We start from the raw sequence: 17,208 nt of genomic DNA on the forward strand, positions 1-17,208 counted from the left end.
AGGAATAAGTATCAATAAATAATTTGTCACTAGAATAAAGTGAGAGGGAAACTAAGAAGAAATATATAAGTTATTATAATAAAATATAAAATCCACCTAGATTGTTCTCACTAGTCATACCAACAGATCATATGGTTAATTTGTGCAAGTGTATAAATCAAGGTCAAATTTCATGAAGATTTTTTGAGTTGAGTTGTATAGTTGGTTATGTTTTTTTAAATTCTATCGTGTATAACTACAATTTTTCTAAGCTTCAAATTTAATTTTTGTGGTGGTAAATTTTTTTTTTCTTAAATTTTTTTTATACGAGCATTTGGTGGCAACTGATCAGAAGCAGTGGTCATGAACATGCGTGAAATGAATGAAATTTCTCCTACTCTCAAGATGATTATCTTTTAATTTGATAATTTTTTTTGGAGAAACTCTATTAATTTGATAATGATAATCAAAGGTCATCATAAAATTAAAATATTATCTTTAAAAAAAATTAGAATGAAATCAAAATCAGAAGATAGATTTTATAACAATCAATTGAAAGCTTAGCTATTAGAAAGAATCGGAAATCCACCACAGAGATGCAAGTAAAATAAAAAAAATTAAAAAAAAAAATCCACCAAAAGAAAGAAGAAGATCAAATAAAGAGCTAGTAATTGTTCTTTTTTAGGGATAAATATGGAGTGATTGGGAGAGAAAATTTTCAGAATTAGTAATAGTAAATTTATTTAAAAAGCAATAATGATTAAATGGGAAAAAGAATTGATGGGCAGAAAAAGAGGTAAATAAGGGAGATAAATGATTGGAGGAAGAATAATGTAAGGTGGTATATAATGGGGAGAAGAAGAGTAAAAAAGGGGAGAGAAATAGTTGGAGGAAGAGCATTGGTTAGGTGGGATGGAAGAGCCAAATATTTTTAAGTATTGGCTAATTACATGAATTTTTTTTGGTTGCAATTTTTGGGTTTTTTAAAATTGTACTATGTATTGTGGTAATGGGCTGAATGCTGAACCTCAGTCAAGCGAGACCAAGGCTTGGTCATGTGGGATCAGACAAAAACTGTTGGTAGAGTCTCGTTAGATATTCGGTCAACCAAGATCCCATTTTGAAAATTCTAAGGTTTGCTTCTAGGGTAGTTTATGTAGGTGTTAGAGAGCGAGTAATCACTTTACTTTTCCTTTCTTGACCAGGAAGTAAAACCACGGTGGGCCTATCTTTAAAAAAATTTAAAAGAAAAAATATCAACTTTTTATTTTCTATTTAATTTTCTAATGACATGTAATGAAGAGGATTTAAATTTAAGTCCTACTCAATAAGAGAATTTATTCATCCACAAGACTCTTCAGTCTCAATTAAGCTCAATTAATTAATTTTATTTAAAATAAACAACCCTATCATCTAAAAAAAAATTCTAAACAAAAATAATTTTATACTTACTAACCAAAAAAAAAAAAAAAAAATCTCAACAGCTAAGCAGTAGCAAAGTCAAAAGTTGAAACTGCCAATAGTAAAACCGCCCCTCTTAACTCAAAGCTCTGGCTACGTTCCTGACGGTGGATCTATCTTTAAAAGATTCAAAAAAAAATATCAACTTTTTATTTTCTATTTAATTTTCTAATGACATATAATTAAGAAGATTTGAATCTAGATCCTCCTCAAAAAGAGAATTCATTGAACCACAAGGCTCTTAACTCGACTACTCGAGTCTCAAACAACTTTGCATATTGAATGCACAATAAGACACTAAGTTTATAGAAACCCATTATCAAAAACTGGGGTAGGCTACTTTAACTTTCCATTCTTTGGATAATATGTACCCATAAGTAAACAAATGCACATTCAAAAACCATTTCGAGATATTGATCTAGGAAGGTCCTGGAATCCTATCTAAATTGATAATGTCATTTTCATTAGTATTAGTGTATTACCCCTCGAAAGAGGGAAGAATGGATCAAGGCCTGAATTTAGCTATACCTTTGTTTAGGCGCCGGCACGTAATTTTTATTTTCATTTTTTTGCATAAACCATGAAATGGTCAACTATTGGCCTTGGGATCTCAATTAAATCAAGCAGTTTATTTCTGGAACAAATTGATGATTTACTGATAGTAAATCGTTATCAACACTGCTCTTGGAAAGTTAAAAATCTATCTCACGGATAAACTGATTTCACAATCTTCCTCTGCTTCTACCTTGTTTTCTTCTCTTAAATCTTTGAAGTCGGTAATTCATTGGACCAGTGTGTGTTTTACAAGACACAAAAATATGTAAAATTTAATATAGTCTTCACACTTGGTCATAGTTTATTGGTTCATGTAACAACGTTAGAGTAATTCACATTAGTTTTCTCAAATGTTTAGTTAAATTAACCCAAAAACTCTACTTTTTCTAATTTAACTATCCATGTTTTTTTATGCACTCAATACTCTATTTTTTTTTCTCTATCCTCTCTCCTTTCTTTCCTCTTACTTTATTTAATATTTATTTTTTCTCTCTCCTCTCACCATCCCAACCACCACAATGTTGCTGCTACAATTTCTACTTTTCAAGTGTTCATTTTTCTTGTTCTTGATTTGTCATATTGATTTTCAAATTACTTTGAGAGAGAGATTGAACAATATTTTTGAGAAAAAAAACCTAGTCCTAAGCGATACAACCCACAATCGTACAAGCTCCATCTAAACCCCACACTACATTTCACCCACACAAACATAGTCAACACAGTTTTGGACCCTATTTCAGTTTGTCCTTTGGAACGAAATATTTCGATACTAGTTTATTTCAATGTACTATTTAAGGGTGTTTTGGGTTACTGTATATAAAATTTTAAATATTTTATATATATATATATATATATTACTATTATAGAAAATAACAAGTTTAATATAGTTATCTTATTAAAAAAAATCTCAAATAAAATGAGCATGTTATCAATAGTGTCAGTTTGGATACAAATGCATTTGTGTTTGTGCTGGCGTGCACATTTTTTGGCTGGGTCTCGTGCACTGTTCACGAGACCCGCAAGTATGGAAAAATGTAAATATAACTTTAAAATTGAGTCCCACGGCACTATTCACATATTTAAAAATTATTTTGTTACAGTGTTTTCAGTTTTTAATTTTCAATTTTCAACAATAATGTTTAAAAGAATTACTAATGATTTTTAAAAAAAGAAATTAACATGTTGGGTAATTCTACCCAAAGAATTTTCAAGAAGGTCCCTAACCCATTTCACAAACCCACCCATGTGAAAGCCAAGCTGTTTGGATGCATTTTTTTGGTCACTCAATTTTCATCACTCATCACTCATCACTCATAACTCATCACTCATCACCCATCACTCTAAAATACCATGTTTGTTTGGCACTATTACTCAATATTTTTCACACTATTTATGGGCCCTATTTCTGTCACCCACTGCAGCATTTTTTTTTTTCACTGGGTTCGGTGAGTTTCCTAGTGAAAAAAAAAAAGGAAGAAACCCAGAGATGGTGAACCCAGTTGAAAAAAAAAAAGAAAAAGAAAGAAGGAAGAACAGGGACGGTGAACCCAGGTGAAAAAAAAAAAAAAAGGAAGAAAGAAGGACGGTGAACCCAGTGAAAGAAGAAAGAAAAAGAAACAGAAAAAGAAAAAAAAAAAAACCTCAAGAGTAGAACATCGAACCACAGAAAGAAGAAAGGAAAAAAAAAAAAAAAAAAAAAACCCAGGAGGAGTGGAGAAGACAACCAAGGAGGAAAGGGGAAAAAAAAAATGTAAAAAGGGAGTCAAAAGGTGCGGTTGAATTTATGACAGTAGGTCCCCTTATTTGTTTTATTACAAAAATGTCATTGAGTTATGAGAATTGAAAATTGAAAACAGTCAAAAGTTATTTTCAGTTTCTACAACTCATAACTCAAAAAGTAGAAAATTGAGTGTTGGAAATAGAGTTATGAAAACAAAGAAATTGTGTAGGCAAACGAGTATTTTGTTATAAGTCCCACTATTTTTGAAAATTGAGTTATGGAAATAGAAAATTGAGTCATGAAAACTAGTGAACCAAACAACCTCGAGGCTGTTTGGCACCACTTTTTTCATCACTCAATTTTTGGCACTCAATTTTCATCACTCATTACTCATCACTCATAACTCATCATTCATCACTCTAAAATACCATGTTTGTTTGGCACCATCACTCATTTCCTATCACTCAATATTTTTCACACTATTTGTGGGCCCCAGTTCTATTACCCACTGTAGCTTTTTTTTTTTTTTTTTTTTTTTTTTTTTTTTTCACTGGGTTCGGTGAGTTTCCCAGTAAAAAAAAAAAAGAAAAAAAAAAAAGGAAGAAACCCAGGGACGGTGAACCCAGGTGAAAAAAAAGAAAAAAAAAAAAGAAAGAAAGAAAGAAGGAAGAACAGGGACGGTGAACCCAGGTGAAAAAAAAAAAAAGAAAAAAAGTGAAAAGGGAGTCAAAAGGTGCGGCTGAATTTATGACAGTGGGTCCCTCATGTGTGTTTAATTACAAAAATACCATTGAGTTATGAGAATTGAAAACTGAAAACAGCCAAAAGTTGTTTTCAGTTTCCACAACTCATTACTCAAAAAGTAGAGAATTGAGTATTAGAAATAGAGTTATGAAAACAAAGAAATTGTGCAGGCAAACAAGTATTTTGCTATCAGTCCCACAATTTTTGGGAATTGAGTTATGAAAATAGAGAATGGAGTCATAAAAACTAGTGAACCAAACAGCCTGTTAGTATCTTGATTGAACTCACCAAGTCAAATCTATCGCCTCTTGTCTACTCATCCCCACTTAATCACTTCATTATATCTTTCTTTCTCATGTCGCCGTCATTGGTTTCTCCAATTTTCTCATCTTCTTTCATACTTTTTATCTCTCAAAACACCGCTGCATTATTTTGTCTTTCAATATACTTTCACCTCCTCTGTTTATATATACGCTAGTCCTTTTCTTAGGACCCTAAAGAGAACAAAATTTCTGGACCACTTCACTGTCACATAGACACGAGTGCTGATAACATTTCTATTTTTTTAAGGACCCAAAATATTTAAATATTTATTTGGATGTCAAAAAATAAATAATAAAACACCATTAAACGTTCATGAATCATATGTGGATCCTGTGCTAATGGTCAAATTATGACTTGCACCAAAAAAAAAAAAAAAAAAAAGATTGAGCCCATCTTAACAATAATATCTAGTATACCAAAATTGAGCACCATCGTGTTGTTATCAAGTTTCTTTTATGCTCTTAACTCTTAAATGATAGGTTTCAGTTAACTCAACTTATAAAATTTCTGACTGTTAAATATAAGATTTGAGATTTAATTTCTGCTTACATAAAAAACTGATTAGAATTTTGATTTGATAATAAAAAGTTATCACTAAAAGCAGACGTAATAAGTTAAAATTCTTTAAAAAAAACCTCCTAAGTAATTTTATTCTTTATTATTTTCTCATTTGAATGATTTGTTGCATATCATTATTAGCAAAGGAAAATTTTAAACTCTAAAAGACTTTATATGTGATTCATGCACCATGTGATTTCTCATTTGATTAACTTAGTGCATATTATCATTGGCAAAGGAACTTTAAATATTCTTTTTACTTTACATCACATGTGATACATAATGTGAAGCTTTGGGTTTTTTTTTTTTTTTTTTTTGATAAGAAACTTGGATATAATTTCATTAGACCGAAACAGAATACATATTTGTTACATCTTTGAGCACTTGGTCTACAATAATGGGAGGAATGTCTTCTACCCATATCTGACATGTCGATAGAGTTTTGGCCATCTTAGCCATTAAATGAGCTGCTTCATTTCCGCTCCTACGAACATGAGAAGCAGTCCAAGCCTTAAAACAGCTTAGGCTTTGCAAAGAGCCCTCAACAACTTTCTGGATAGGCCACGGGCAAGACTCGGAATTCTGCAAGGCCGTAATAACTACTTGAGCATCACCTTCGATTATAATCTCCCTTAAACCTAGCTCCCATGCTAACTGAACACCTTCCTGCACTGCCCATGCCTCTGCCTTCAATGCCTTCAGTGGCAGCTCCACCCGTTTGCTCATGGCACCCATCATCAACCCCTCTTCATTCCTTATAACCACCCCCACCCCGCAACTTCCAGACTCCATAAAAACAGCTCCATCCACATTTATTTTGTACCATCCACATCTAGGAGGAGCCCAATAAGACTTAGGAAATTTTGAAGGCTTGCACAGGCCATGAGAATCCGGCCTAAACTCCTTAACATACTCTGCTACTTCTTTTAAGATTTGGCCTGCATCCTTCCGCTGCCCCCCATGTCTAAGAGCATTTCTGTGGTTCCAAAGGCTCCAAGCCGTGACTGCAAATGTCTCCCAATCTAATCCCGGTTTCGTCTCTCTAATTTCCCATACTAAGTCAAGGAAGTCTTGTGGCTGATTAGGTATAGCTGGCAGCTTAAGTCTTGAAGCACCCCACACCTCAGTTGCCAAATTACACCCCCACAAGATATGCCCCGTTGATTCACACATCCCACATTGATCACAGTCATCCTCAATGTGAATTCCCCTTGCTTTCAAACGTTGCTTTGTTGGGAGGATGTCTCTACAGGATCTCCACATGAATTGCTTTATTTTGTTTGGGCATTTTAACTTCCAAATTAAATTCCAAAGGGAGCTCATCTTATCTTTTTCTGAGGCACTCCCTGCATCCACCTTGTGGCTACTCTCCTTCAAACATTTTTGGGCAACCTTGTATGCACTCTTCACCGAAAACCTCCCATTGGTTGTCCAAGCCCAAATTAACGAGTCATTCAACAAGCGAGGACTAATGGATATCCCAAGAATTATATCAGCTTCATGAGGGAGGAATGAACTTCTTACTTTACTTACATCCCACGACCTTGTCTCCTTATCTAGCAGCCAGGCAACTTTGCTTGATTCCGACGTGGTCCTCGGGCTAACCACTTTGAAGGAATCCGGAGTGGGCAACCACCTATCCTTCCAAATATCAATTTGTTCCCCATTTCCAACAACCCACCTTGAACCTGAAATCATGACTTCCTTTGCTGCAAAAATGCTTTGCTAAGCGTAGGAGGGTCTCCTACCTAGCACGGCCTCCTTAAAAGGCCTATCTGCAAAATATCTTGCTTTGAAAACCTGGTGCACTAAGGAGTTAGGATTCTGTTGGATTCTCCATCCTTGTTTTGCGAGAAAAGCAAGGTTGAAAGCTCTTAAATCTCTAAAACCCATGCCCCCTTCTTCTTTCGAAATACAGAGCTTCTCCCATGCTATCCATGCCATTTTTCTCTCCTTATCTTTCTGCCCCCACCAAAAGCTGCTCACCATTGCATTTAATTCCCTACAAAGCGAATCTGGCAACTTGAAGCAACTCATCGTGTACGTGGGGGTGGCTTGGGCAACGGCTTTGATTAAAATCTCCCTACCAGCACTTGAAAGCAATTTCCCTTTCCATCCCGCTATTTTCTTGCCCACTTGATCCTTAATGCGATTAAAGGCCTTCCTCTTCCCCTTTCCCACTAGAGGGGGTAAGCCGAGATACTTTTCATGATGTTGAATGATTTGAGCCCCAAAAATCTGCATTATTTGTTCTTGAACCTCTTTCTTTGTGTTCTTGCTAAAGAATAAGGAAGTTTTATCCTTATTTAATTTTTGCCCCGACTCAATCTCATAATCCTCCAAAATTTTAAGGATTCTTCTTCCCTCATCCAGAGTTGCCCTACAGAAGACAATACTATCGTCCGCGAAGAAGAGATGGGAAATTTGGGGCGCTCCTCTGCATACTGAGACTCCCCTAATGTTTCCTTGCTCTTCCTCCTTTCTTAGCATTGCAGACAAGCCCTCAGCACACAACAAGAACAAATAAGGAGATATCGGATCTCTTTGTCTAAGCCCCCTTGAAGGAACAATGTTTCCTTTAGCTTCCCCATTAATTAGCACTGAATAAGAAACTGTACTAATACACATCAGCACCAAAGAAATCCATCTCTCATTAAATCCCAATTTTCGCATAATTACCTCCAGGTACCGCCACTCCACCCTATCATATGCTTTGCTCATATCGAGCTTTAGAGCCATCAAAGACTCCTTGCCTTTCCTTTTTCCATTGATACAGTGCATAGTTTCAAACGCCACAAGAACATTATCCGTTATTTGCCTCCCTGGAACAAAAGCACTTTGAGAATCATTAATAACATCGGCAAGAATCCTCTTCAGTCGATTTGCAAGCACCTTGGAAATTATCTTATAGCTTACATTGCACAAACTAATCGGGCGAAATTCAGTAATTTTTTGGGGAGACTTAACTTTTGGAATGAGGCAAATAAAAGTTTCATTCATATCAGAGTTCAAACACAGAGACCAAGATCAGTAGCAAGAGCAGAAGAGAAGCAAGCAACACAAAGGATCAATCCACTGCACACAGAGTTGTTGATCTTGTAACAGAGCATAAACGGCAAGCAGTTACAAATGAAGACGACTTGTAGTTTAGTACATTTAGGAGTTTTCTTAAGTAAATAGCACGTGTGTGTGTTAGTTAGTACTGTGGCTAGCATGTGTAAGAGTTTGTTAGTTCTGTTAGTTAGTTAGTTCTGTGTTCACACCTGTACAAAGCAATATATATATATATCTCTGATGTAATTGTTCAATTCAATTAATGAAATACAGATTTTCAATTCTGTTTTTGTGATATGGTATCAGAGCAAATTCCCAAATTCATATAGGGTTTTGTTTTTCTTTTCTTTCAATTTTTTTTTCATTTCTCAGTTTTCCCGAGAAAATCTTTCTCTGTTCTTGAGAAAATTCAGTTCTTGGGAAGTTCAATTCAATCTTCAATCTTTATTGATCATCTATGGCTTCCGCTACAAATACAAATGGTCCTACAGATCCTTCTACAACTATGAATCCATCTTCTTCTTCACAAGAATCTCCAATGGACAACCCTCTATTCTTGCATCACGCAGAGAATCCAAGTTTAGTTCTCGTCACACAGCCTTTGATAGGTGGAGAAAACTATACAGCTTGGGCTCGTGCAGTGAGAAAAGCTTTGCTTACCAAGAATAAATTAGGGTTTATTGATGGAACCTTGACCCTCTCATCATCGCTGGTATCAACTCCTTCGAATGTGCAAGCCTGGATAAGATGTGACAACATGGTTGGGACATGGCTGACCAATTCAGTCTCACCAAAACTCCAAGCAAGCATCATTTATGAAGATACAGCCTTAGAAATCTGGAATGATCTGAAGAATCGTTTTGCTCAGACAAATGGACCTAGAGTCTTCAATCTTCAAAAGGACATAGCAGAGCTTCATCAAGGAGAAATATCTATCACTGACTTCTTTACACAGTTGAAGGTATTTTGGGACCAATTACAAAACCTTAGTCCATTTCCTGTCTGCACTTGTGGTAAATGCATTTGTAATATTAACAAGAGGCTAACTGATCTGCAAGTAAGAGAATCAGTCATGAAATTCCTAATGGGTTTGAATGATTCTTTCTCCCAAGTTAGATCTCAAGTCTTGCTTATGGATCCTATTCCATCTCTTAGTTAGGTCTACTTATTGCTAATTCAAGAAGAGACACAAAGATCAGTACCTAATGCATCTTTTGCTAAGGTTGATTCCAGGGTTTTAGCTGCTAAGTTGTCAAATGAGCATCTTGATCCATTTCTTGGTGGTGTTGTTGGCAAAGGGAAGGAGAGACCAACTTGCACACACTGTGGCAAGACTGGTCACACAGTGGATAAATGCTATAAAAAGCATGGTTTCCCACCTGGCTTTAAGTTCAAGAACAAGCCTTTCATGGCTCATCAAGTATCTTCAGATGTGTTACCTGTTGGTCCTTCAATTGCTACACCAGTACATCAACAGACTGCTTTTACACCTGAACAATATCATCAACTTTTTGCTATTTTTGGAGCCTCCACTTCATCTGCTTCAGCCAGAGATAGTCCAATGGCCAATGTAGCATCATCTTCTGCATCTGCCAGTGCTCTAATGTCAGGTATTGACCTATCTTATAGTGTTTTTTTTGCACAAGTAGTCAATAGAAGAACTTATGATAAGAGCACTTGGGTATTGGATACTGGAGCTACTGACCATTTTGTTTGTTCAATTGATTTGTTAACTTCAATAACTGCTACTATACAGTCTTTGGTACACTTGCCTAATGGGGAATCAGCTCAAGTCACTCATGTTGGAACTGTTGTTCTTTCTCCTTCACTCACTCTCACTAATGTCCTTTGTGTTCCCTCATTTAGTTTTAATTTGCTATCTGTTAGTACACTCACCTTATCACAGTCTTATTGTCTTGTTTTCCTCTCCAATTATTGTTTTCTTCAGGACCTTTTACCTTGGAAAACGATTGGGGTGGGCAAGGCTGTTGATGGGTTGTATTTGTTGCAATGTGATAGCCTTCAGCATGTCTCTCCTTCTTCACTTGCTGATTATCTAGGCAATCACAAGTTCAATGCTTCTTTTCTTCCATTCTCTGCAACTACTTCTGCAAGTTCTGCATCTTCTTTTTTGTGGCATGCCAGATTAGGCCATCCATCAGACCTGAAGCTTAAAGCTTTAGGTCATTCCATTCCTTCTTTACAATTTTTCTGTAATAAGGCTTGCCAAATTTGTCCTATGGCCAAGCTTAAACGATTACCATTCCCTTTCAATAATAAAATCTGTGCTTGTGCTTTTGATTTAGTCCATATGGATGTTTGGGGACCTTATTCAATTCCTACTTTAGATGGTTACAAGTATTTCTTGACAATTGTGGATGATGCAACCCGAGCCACTTGGCTATTTCTGATGAAATCCAAATCTGATGTTAGGTCTTTATTTCAATCCTTTTATACTATGGTTGCCACCCAATTTAGTCAAAATATTAAATCTATTCGAACTGACAATGCCAAAGAATTTACTGCCATGTCTGATTTCCTTAGTTCACATGGCATTATCCATCAACACAACTGTGTTTACACCCCACAACAGAATTCTGTTGTGGAGAGAAAACACCAGCATTTACTTTCCATGGCTCGGGCATTACAGATTCAATCCCAAGTACCTTTACAATTCTGGGGAGATTGTGTGTTAACTGCTGCATACCTCATTAATAGACTTCCCTCTCCTTTGTTGCATGACAAAACACCTTTTAAGCTTTTATTCCATAAGCCTCCTGAGTATAACCATCTCAAAGTTTTTGGTTGTCTTTGCTTTGCCTCTACAATTGCTCAAACTAGAAACAAATTCTCACCAAGGGCAAGAAGATGTGTTTTCCTTGGCTATCCTTGTAATATCAAAGGTTACAAACTATATGATCTTGACACTCATGTTGTTTTTGTCTCAAGGGATGTTGTCTTCCATGAATCTGTTTTCCCTTATGTGCCCTCTTCAAATAAGTCTGTTTCTTCCAATACTTTACCTCTGCCATGTCCTTCCCCAGTTCCTCCCTTCCATGATGAACCAACTTTAGCTAAACCTCACACTACTTCTACTCTTCCAACTTCTTCTATCATTCAAGTTCATCATACTATTGATGATGATTTCCTTGATGAAGTTCCAGAGGCCCCTATTGACCCTATTACAGATCCTCTTCCCATTAGAAAGTCTACTAGACCTGTTAAGAGACCTTCTTACTTACAAGAGTTTCACTGTAATCAGGTTGCCTCTATTCAGTCTTTGTCTTCTCCCCAATCTGGTACTTCTCATCCCCTTTCATCTCATGTCTCATATCACAATCTTTCTCCATCATATAAGACATTTTGCTGTGCTATTTCCTCCCTTGTTGAACCCAAATTTTACTACCAAGCTGTGACTGATCCCCAATAGCAAGCTGCCATGGCTAGTGAAGTAGCAGCCCTTGAAGCTAATAATACTTGGACTTTGACACCTTTGCCTGTTGGTAAGAAAGCCATAGGCTGCAAGTGGGTCTACAAAATCAAGCACAAGGCAGATGGTTCTATTGAGAGGTATAAAGCAAGGTTAGTGGCTAAGGGATTCACACAAAAGGAGGGTATAGACTATTTTGAAACCTTCTCACTAGTGGCAAAAATGGTGTCTGTCAAGGTTTTACTTGCTGTTGCTGCCATTAAGGGTTGGTTTCTTAGTCAATTGGATGTAAATAATGCTTTTCTTCATGGAGATTTGGATGAGGAAGTGTATATGGCTCTTCCACAAGGGTTTCACAGCCAGGGGGAGGTTGTTTGTAAACTAAATAAGTCCATCTATGGACTCAAGCAAGCTTCTAGGCAATGGTTTGCCCAATTCTCAAGTACCTTGATTCAGCTTGGTTTTATTCAGTCCAAGGCTGATTATTCTTTGTTTACTAGGAGACATGGTGATATTTTCATGATTCTTTTGGTTTATGTTGATGATGTTTTGATAGCTTGCAATGACAAGGCTAAAGTGGATAGATTCAAAGTCATGCTAGATGAGAAGTTCAAACTTAAGGATTTGGTGATTTGAAATATTTCCTTGGTTTGGAAGTTGCAAGATCAGACAAAGGAATTGCTCTTTGTCAAAGGAAATACACTCTTGAATTACTCAATGATGCTGGACTCCTTGGCTGTAAGTCTGCTAAAACTCCTATAGAGCACAGCTTGAGGTTAAGCAAGATTGAAGGGGAAGAGCTTAAAGATCCCAGCCATTACAGAAGACTTGTGGGCAGGCTTTTGTACTTGACAATCACAAGACCTGACATTGCATTTGCTGTCCATAAACTCAGCCAGTTTATGTCTAAGCCAAGAAGACCACACCTGGATGCAGCACATAGAGTATTAAAGTACTTGAAAGGTGAACCAGGTAAAGGACTCATGTTTTCTTCAGGCACAGACTTGCATTTGAAAGCATTTGCAGATGCGGATTGGGCTGCATGTCCTGATACTAGGAGGTCAGTGACTGGCTATAGCATATTCATTGGTGATTCCTTGGTGTCTTGGAAGTCCAAGAAGCAGTCTACAGTATCAAGATCCTCAGCTGAGGCTGAGTACAGATCCATGGCAGTAGCAACATGTGAGATAGTGTGGATCTTATACTTTCTTAAGGATATTGGAGTGAATCATGAAAAGGAAGCTTTGCTGTTCTGTGACAGTCAAGCTGCACTGCATATTGGTTCTAATCCGGTCTTCCATGAGAGGACAAAACATATAGAAATTGACTGTCATGTGATCAGGGATAAGGTGATAGAAAAGGTGATTAAGCTGAACCATGTTAGATCAAACTGCCAATTAGCTGATATGCTTACCAAAGCTTTGCATCACAATCAGTTTTCAAATCTTACTAACAAAATGGGAATGCTTAATATATATACACCTGCTGCTCTTGAGGGGGAGTATCAGAGTTCAAACACAGAGACCAAGATCAGTAGCAAGAGCAGAAGAGAAGCAAGCAACACAAAGGATCAATCCACTGCACACAGAGTTGTTGATCTTGTAACAGAGCATAAACGGCAAGCAGTTACAAATGAAGACGACTTGTAGTTTAGTACATTTAGGAGTATTCTTAAGTAAATAGCACGTGTGTTAGTTAGTTAGTACTGTGGCTAGCACGTGTAAGAGTTTGTTAGTTTTGTTAGTTAGTTAGTTCTGTGTTCACACCTGTACAAAGCAATATATATATAAATATATATATATATATCTCTGATGTAATTCTTCAATTCAATTAATGAAATACAGATTTTCAATTCTGTTTTTGTGATAATTCAGGCCAGGGGGCATCACCCCAGTATTAAGAGTATGCAACACACAATCAATAACATTTGAACCAACTACATCCCAGTACTTTTGATAAAAGATTGGGGACATACTGTCTGGGCCTGGTGACTTAGTTGGGTGCATTTGTTGAAGCGCGTTCCATACCTCCTCCGCTCTGAAATTAGCTGTCAGTATTGCATTCATTGCCGGGGTCACTTTGGGATGAATAGCACTTAGGCTTGTTTCAAAATCAGCTGGCTCGTTCGACTTGAATATGGAACCAAAATACTCCAAAATGATACCCTCTATGTTTCTTGGGTCAGCCTGCCATCTCCCCTCTGAGTCTAACAGCCCCACAATACCATTTCTTTTACGCCTCTGGCTCGCAGTGGCATGAAAGAATTTTGTGTTTCGGTCTCCCCATTTCATCCACATAGCTCTAGACCTCTGATTCCACATTATTTCCTCCCTAGTCAATATCTCATTAATTTCTGATTTCAGCCTCTGAACCTTCTCTGCCTCTCCATGAAGGCTGTTCATAGCCTCAAGATGTTGAAGCTGCTCCCTCTTTTGCTTTAATAATTGGTTCACATTGCCAAATTCACTCCAATTCCAACTCTTTAGCCTTTCCTTACAATTCCGCAATCTATCAACCAGTTGAACATTAGACAGATTCCCACCAACATCCCAAGATGATTCCACCACTTCCCTGCATCTAGTATCTCTTGTCCACATGGCTTCAAACATAAATCTCTTTTTTTGTGGTCTCCTATTCTGGTCTCTTTTCAGGCTTAGCTTAATAAGGCAGTGATCCGATATGGACATTGAAGAATGAAACACTCTTGCATCCGAAAATCTCAACATCCACTCCTCATTGGCCACAGCCCTGTCAAGTCTAAGTTTGGTTCTTTCTCCCCCAAAACGTCCGTTGCACCATGTATATTTCTGCCCAATGAAACCAAGATCAACTAAGCCGCACCTATTCAAGCAATCTTGAAAAGCCACCATCTGTTTTGCCTCACGTTCAACTCCGCCCCATTTCTCATTAGAAAATAGTATCTCATTAAAATCGCCCAAAACCACCCAAGGCATATTGCATTGTTTACTTATTGTATCGAGTAAGTGCCAAGAAATGTACCTTTTACTGGTTTCCGGGTGACCATAAAAGCCGGTGGCACGCCAAGACTCTGAGGATGGTGAATCATGAACAACCACATCAATATGCGAATTCGAACAACTCTTAAAATCAATTAAGGCACCTTCTTTCCACAATAATGCCAAACCGCCACTTCTTCCATCACTGGGAACAATAATCCCTTGAGTATAATCAAGTTTCCGTTGAACACCTTTTATCCGATTTACGCCAGCCTTTGTTTCTGCTAAAAATACCAACGTTGGGTCAGTTGCTTTCACCTTGTCGGTGAGAATTCGAACTGCCAGGTTTGACCCTAAGCCCCGGCAGTTCCAGGCTAAGAGAGTCATTGGGCTCGGCGGTGCTGCCTTGCAGCCACTGCCTCACCGCCAACCATCGTTCTTTCATGTTCTGGGACAACATGTTGTTTGTTTTTCCCCCTTCTACGTTTCAGCTCCAGAGCATTGGGATCTAATTCTGTTAAAGGTGTTGGGCCCTCCCTTTTTAGTTTAGTTGGGCTTTTTTTTTTTTTCCTTAGGAGCATCTGACTTAATTTCCCTTGCCAACCTCTTCCAATGCTTGGATGTTGGGCCCATTTTTTCAGCAACCCAGCCCACGTTCTCGTCAAAACTCATTGCCATGGGGCCCATTTCGTTCCCAGGTAGTTCTTCCTCCACTTCGGACTGAATGGGGCTTTATTTGGCGCCAACTTAAATTTAAAAGGTGCCTCTGTCTTGTCCGCATCAGCTTTTTCCCACCACATAGCCATCTTCATGTCAGGTTGAGCTGATAGGATCCCTAAGCCATCATCATCTAAACTAGCTTCCTTTTCCTCCACTTTCTCTAGTTTCCCATTGACCTTTCCCAAATCGTGTAAACCACTCCCCAACTCCCTTTGGTTGTCAGAACTTTGGAACTCCTCCCCTGAGGCGTTGTGATTCACGCCTGATAGTGACAGCGCCAACTCACCTTTCCTCCCCTGTTCAGCTTCGGCCACCCTTCTTGGCTCCCCAATCTTCACCGCTGCAGGCTTGGGGTGTCTCTGCTGGTGTACCTGACTTCTCCCCTGACCAGATTGGGCCGTATTACCTCCATATTTCTTCCACGGATCGCCCCTTAACCAGGCCCCATACTGTAAACTTTCTTCCTCATGACCTCCATTTACTAGAGACCCCTCCTGACAATCTTTAATGGCATGGTTGAGCATTCCACACCTGTAACAAAAGTTTGGTAACCTTTCATACTTGAAGATTACCCACTTGTTCTCTCCTCCTTCAATATTTATCTTCTTCCCCCGGATGAGCTTCTTTGTGATATCAATACTAACACGTACATCAATCAAAATAAGAGTCTTTACATTAACATCATGTGGATTTTTGTTTGCCACGTGGTCATGTTCTTTCCCTGTGCCACACTGCACTGCCACTACCAAGTGGCAAGTACCAACTACCTTTCCTCCATTATTATTATTATTATTATTATTATTTCCCCTTTCTTGCACCAAATCTATAAATCGACAAAAGAGGCAGAGCATTTGGAAAAAAGTTGGACCGCCTTAAACTATTCAACTAAAAGGAGACAAAAATATTCACTTCCTTCTTTTTGGTATTACCAGTATGGGAGGCAGTTCCGCTTTTTTGGTGAGAAAATTAAAATATAATTTTTTTAAGAAAAAAGTATAAAGTTATGTACTTAAATTTAAAATAATTTTTTTAACATATGAATATTTATTTACTATGATAATTTCTTAAAACTTATTTGCTAAATATAATATCTACTTACTAAAAAATTATACTAAGAATGATAATGAATATCATTATCTTTCAACAATAAACAACTAAATTTTGATAAGACATTGTAACAATATATTAAATTTCACAATGAATGATAATATATGCTTCAATTGAAACTCTTAATCAAATAAAATACTTGCAATCATTTGCAATGAAAATTTCGTTATCCATGCATACTTCTCTCTTTATTTTCTTATTTTATGAGCATAACTTTGATGTTTAACTTACTTAAATTTTAAAATGAAAAACCCTTTTAAGCAAGAAAATAAATTAAAAAATAACAAGATAACAAAAGACATATGCTATCAAAGTTTCCATTATATAAAATTATAAGTATAAAAAATTTAAACTTAATAAATTTGTGTTTTTTAGGTAAAAAATAGAACACCATATATCACTATTCTCACTTTCCAGGCATGACTATCACATCAAACTCAAAATACACGAAGAAAAGTTTTGGGACATTAAATTCAATGGGGTGTATTTTAGACATTTTCACAATAGAATATTTTAGAAATCATAAGATTTCGTTAGGGTTTATCTAAGAGTATAACAGTTGGGGTATATGTTGCTTTACAAAATGTAAAGGAGGAAAA

Source organism: Quercus suber, unplaced genomic scaffold (genome assembly GCF_002906115.3).
Source record: "Quercus suber isolate HL8 unplaced genomic scaffold, Cork oak 2.0 scaffold_115, whole genome shotgun sequence".
Lineage (NCBI taxonomy): Eukaryota > Viridiplantae > Streptophyta > Magnoliopsida > Fagales > Fagaceae > Quercus > Quercus suber.